The following is a 6,000-nucleotide window of genomic DNA, read 5'->3' on the forward strand; positions in this document are numbered from 1 at the left end:
TCTCCTGGTACCAGCAAGAAAAGGAACTTGACCCCAAGGATGAGATTTTCCACTTGTCAGACACCCTGGAGGACAGACATGAGCTGAGATAAAGGTTAAGTCATGGTAGGTGGAACCACACCTTGGTGGGGAAGGGAGGTTGCCTATTTATGCATACTTCATACCTTTTTTGTTTTTGTTTTTTTGAGACAGGGTTTATTTGTAATAACAGCCCTAGCTGTCCTGGAACTTGCTTTGTTGATGAGGCTGGCCTTGAACTCACAGAGATCCTCCTGCCTTTGCCTCCCTAGTGCTGGGATAGTGGTGTGCACCACCACTGCCCTGCGTCATATCTTCTGTTTAAACCTAAACTGCATGTCAAGACCCTGGAGATGGACTAGTTGGGAACAGGGGACAGGAGGTATGGCGGTGGGTGATTGGACCTCTTGGTTCCTCTTCCCAATGCATCCAGATTGAATAAATCTCCTTTCTCTACTTATCTCTCTCACTGGTCCATTTGACTGGCCTGTTGAGGACAGTAACCCAGCCTACCTTGTTAGGGCTGCCAAGGCCCTGCCTCTGGCCCTGACAACTCCAGTTACAAAGTCTAACCCTCCAAAACAAAACTACACCCGTAATACAGAAGCTGCAGGGGTCTAGAACAGGGCTTCTCAACCTTCCTAACGCTGAAAATACAGTTCCTCATGTGCTGACCCCCAACCACCAAATTATTTTTGTAGCTACTTCATAACTGTAATTTGCTACTGTGATGGATCATAATGTAAATATTTTTGGAGATAGAGGTTTACCAAAGGGGTCATGACCCGCATGTTGAGAACTGCTGATCTAGGTTTTTTTTTTTTAAAAGTAGGTGAATAGGCTAAATCATTTTAGACTGAAAAAGGAACCATCTGTTTGTGAGGAGACTTGTTGACTGATTTAGAATATTCCACAGAGGAGAATGCACCCTTTCTCCGGCTGCACCATCGGGAATGACAATATTCTGAAAAGACACGTGTGCTGCCCCTCAGCTATCAGGCTATTGGAACGATGGCAGCAGAGACAAGTGGATCTCTATGAGTCAAGGCCATCCTGATCGTACACTTCCCAAGGGCTGGAATTACAGGTGTTCGCCATCAACCTGACCATATGACTAATTTTATTTTCTGTAGTATGTTTAGAACCCAGGTTCTTGCCCAGGCTCTACCTCTCTGTGCTATATCACAGCCTATGATTATTTGATTTTAATGTGAGTTCTCATTATACTTCATATCTGTGTCACTGGTTCTACATATTAAGGCACCCTGTGCACTTGTACAATTAGACAGAAGTCAATATAACCTAGTTTTAAGTATTAAATCCAGTGCTTAGTGGGTGCATGTTTTGGGAGAGCCATTTTATACACACTGGACCCAGAGAGCGCCTAAGTACTTTCAGGGGATTCAGGAAGACAAAATAACTAAAATTTATTGCTGAATGCTAAAAAATAAAATAAAATCTCATTATGTAGCCTTGGCTGGTCTGAAACTCATGACCCGAGCCATTTCCCCAGCCTTTGTCTCTGTTTTTGTTTTTGAGACAGGGACTCATGTAGCTCAGGTTACATGAACCCATGATCCTTCTGCCTCTACTTCCAAAGAACCTTGATTATAGCCATGGCCAGCATGACCCATTTTCTCTAAGTGATGTGCTTATACAGCCAGTTATTGATTTTAGATGTTATATACATTATTTTATTCACATCTAACCATCACAAACTAGGCTTTTTTTCTCTTTTCTTCTTTCCTTGCAGAACCCAGAGCTTTGTATGTGCTACATAAGTCCTCTACCACATTGGCGATCTTCTCTTTTTCTTTTTATTATTATTTATTTATGTGTATGAGTGTTTTGCCCACATGTGTGTCTGTGTGCCATATGCATTCAGTGCCCACAGAGGCCAGAAAAGGGTGCTAGATCCCCTGGAACTGGAGTTACAGGTGGTTGTCAGCTGCCAGGTGGGTGCTGGGAACCTAACCTGGGTCCTCCAGAAGAGCAGCCAGTGAGACATCTCCTCAGTCCCAACCATCCTTTCTTTTTTACCATTACTATGGTAAATTATTATGATTTGATACCTGCAAGGTTCACTTTCTCCTCCCTCCCAATACAGTCATGCTGTAACTTTGGCTGTGTCCATAGTCAGTGTTTGTATAACCCCATGTAAATATTGTTCACATTGGAGTCATGCAATAGCCCCGTGATTTCTCTCTTACAAAACCTTTACTTCCTTTGGCTGTAGTAACAGTATGTTTTCTGTTTGTTTTTGTTTTTTCCTTTCGGGTTCTCTCTATATATTTAACAATAATTCAACCCAACCTCTCCATCAGTAGTCAGCATCTCTTCATAACACATCTGGCCACATCAGGAACTCTGTCAATCTCAGCGTCCTCAAGTAGTCCCTCCTCTAGCCTTCTCTGCTCTGATTTGCCCAGGTACCCTCTGTTCGCCTTCTCTTTTGTGTCTCGGGCTTCTTCCCTGGATCTTTATGTTCCTTTTTCTTGCATACTCTGGAGCAAGCTTTATTAAGAAGTGTGCAAGAGCAAGGTCCTGGGTTCAGGCCTCAGCTGGTGGGGGGGGGGGGATGCATGTTCTTCACCCTTAGGGAGTATTTTGTGATTCATTCAGTGATGATCTCTTTCATCCTCTCCTGTCTTTGCTTCTCTCTTCTGAGTCTTTAGAATTGAAATGGATTCCCTCCATTTTTAAAAGTTTATTTATTTATTTATGTATGTATGTATGTATGTATGTATGTATGTATTTATGTATTTTATGTATATGAGTGCCCCGTCTGCATGTATGTCTACATGACAGGAAAGGGCATCAGATCCCATTGCAGATGGTTGTGAGACACCATGTGGTTGCTGGGAATTGAACTCAGGACCTCTGGGAGAGTAGTTAGTATTCTTTTTTTTTTTTTTTTTTTTTTATTTATTTATTTATTATGTATACAGCATGTATGACTGTGGGCCAGAAGAGGGCACCAGATCTCATTACAGATGGTTGTGAGCCACCATGTGGTTGCTGGGAATTGAACTCAGGACCTCTGGAAGAGCAGTCAGTGCTCTTAACCTCTGAGCCATCTCTCCAGCCCCTAGTTAGTGTTCTTAACTGCTGAGCCATCTCTCCAGCCTCTCTCCCTGTTTTGTTTTTTTTTTAAACTTCCGGTGCTGGAAAGACAGTTCAGCAGTTAAGAGCACATGTTGCTCCCAACTCATACAGGAGTAGGGAGGCAAATTCTGCCCCTGGGTTTTGTAGATGCACATGCGTCTCCCACACACACCTTTTTCAAGATAGGGTTTTTCTGTGTAACAATTCTGGCTGTCCTAGAACTTTGTAGACCAGGCTGACCTTGAACTCACAGAGATCTGCCTGCCTCTGCCTCCCGAGTGCTGGGATTAAAGGCATGTGCCACCACCGCCTGGCTGCATATGCCCACTCTTTTTTTTTTTTTTGTACATATGAATTTTTTTCACATTTTTTTTTCATTTTTTATTTTTTCTATTATCAGCTTGATACAGTACATATTCTTATCCTAATAGTGAAATGTTTCATTGAGGCTTGCCCAGTAATTGAGTAAACCCAAAACTTATTATAAGCCACAATCATCCTAGGGTCCCCCCTGCTATGTAGCCTCCTTGGATCTGTGGGTTGCAGTCTGATTGTTCTTTACTTTATATCTAGTATCCACTTGTGAGTGAGTACATACCATGTTTATCTTTCTGAGTCTGGGTTACCTCACTCAGGATGATATTTTCTAGTTCCATCCATTTGCCTGCAAATTTCATGATGTCATTGTTTTTTTCTGCTGAGTAGTACTCCATTGTGTATATGTACCACATTTTCTTAATCCATTCTTCAGTTGATGGGCATCTAGGTTTTTTTCCAGGTTGTGACTATTACGAATAGTGCTCCTGAGTGTTGGGATTAAAGGCATGTGCCACCACCGCCCTGATGCATTTGCCCAACTCTTAACTCCAGGACTACACAGAGTTGTATTCCCACAGCATTGTGTAGAGATCCACCCAATGTCATCGTCTATACGGGCAATACCAGAAAGCTATGGAAACCTCAATGGAAATCTCTCCAGACTGGCTTGTCCATGCCCTATATAATGCCCCCCATCCCTCCCAGGTTCAAGGTTAGCATGGATAGACACAAAGACATGTCAGAGTCTCTCTTGTCCCCTGAGTCACCAGGTCACCTGGACACAAATGTGCAAGCTGGGTTTGGAATCAACAGCTACTGGCAGGTGGACATGCAGAGCCCCTCAGAGTGATGCTCCTTCCCTGAGGAGAAGCAGAGGCCAGGATGTGCATTCCTGCAAGGATGCTTTGACCTCCTTCAGGAGGAAATTTCATTTGCATCTAGTTTAGGCCAGGGTGTGCAACAGGAAAAAGAGGTCCCTATGAATACATTTGCATAACAACCACGGTGTTTCTTCCTTCCTTCCCAGAATCCACAGAACATTCCTTTACAACCCTGGATTTAGTTTCCAGGAGAGTCTGAAGAAACAGGCAGGAGGTGGCCTTTCTCTCTCAGGATGAGGACAGTGTTGAAGGTGAGGCAGACACTTTGCTCAGCCACTGGACCGAGGGAGAGAGTGAAGTTCCTTAGGACACTGTGGAATGCCAAGGATGAGGGTCCCTTCAGCTGGTGCAGCTCTGAGCCTCCGTGGGGACAGGCTGGTGCTGGGCAGGGCCAGAAGAGCAGCTGGAGCAGGCCTGAGGGAACTGCCTCCCCCCACAGTTCCCATGAGATCGGAGTTTCTGTCAGAGATCTTTGTGTTCACTGCACTCTGCTCTCCTGCTGCTGTGAGGAGAGAGACCCCGGAGCCCAGCCCTGTCAGCCCTCCTCACCCTAGCTAACCCTCTGAGGCGTTCCTTCAGTTACCTTTGGCCTCGGGTGTCCATAATGTCTCTTTCTCCCCAGCCTGGTATTAAATGAGTTACTAAGAATGTTGGTCCCTTCTCTTCCTCAGCCTGTGAAGCTCACACTTGTCTGCAGCCAGAGAGAACAGCTTTGAAAGAGGCTGTGTGATCATCATGTAGGCTACACATCATCACATAGGCTGCCCATCATCACGCAGGCTACCCATCATCACGTAGACTACACATCATCACGTAGGCTGCCCATCATCACATAGGCCGCACACAGCCATGTAGGCTACACATCATCACATAGGCTGCACTCACAGGGCTGAGACCAGCATTTGATGGATGGTACTCCTTTATGTGGCACATTGCTTTATGTCACAATAACATATTTCTTTTTATTAATAAACGGCCCTGCTAATCCTGCTTTTTGAATACTGAAATTGTCTTTTAAAATGAAGTATTCTCAAAAGCTAAGAAGGTTGTTTATTTAAACATACTGCATGTCACAATTTCTTGGTTTTGGTTACTGTGTCCTTGCCTCATCTGTGGAGTCTTCTGGATTCTGCCTGTTCTAAATTAGGCCTCAGATTTACAACAATAAAAGTATTGAGGTGACCTTTAAAAACAAAAAACAAAAAGAAAGAGGCTGTGTGATAGGAGCTAACAGAAGCCCAAGTTACGATAATGTGTCCAGTGAGACCTCAGCAAGATCCACGTGTCAAAGGGTCTTTCTTTTTGTTTTTTTAAGTGTTGAAATTCTAGAATCTGGGCCTAAGCAATGGTAAAAGTCTCCTGCCTCCACACCCGATGTCCTCAGTCCCATCTGTAATATGCCTTCCTCTCTAAACACTCACAAAATATGTAAATAAAAATGAAAAAAATAAGAAAAATAAATCCTAGGCTCTTTCAACCAGAAGGAACTTTTGTCTTATGACTGCCTCTCGGTCTTGCTCCCAGTGAGGCCTGGCCCCCAAATTTCCCTTTTATATCAAGTAGTCTCTGGGGGCCCAATTCCTTCTGTGTTGCTTCTCTGTAATCAGAGAGGCTACGACTGCCTGGGATCGCTGTGAGGACTTGGGGTGCTGAGGAACACCCTCTGGGATCTGTAGGT

This window comes from Peromyscus californicus, unplaced genomic scaffold, assembly GCF_007827085.1.
Source record: "Peromyscus californicus insignis strain IS unplaced genomic scaffold, ASM782708v3 Scaffold_4__1_contigs__length_199733344, whole genome shotgun sequence".
Classification (NCBI taxonomy): domain Eukaryota; kingdom Metazoa; phylum Chordata; class Mammalia; order Rodentia; family Cricetidae; genus Peromyscus; species Peromyscus californicus.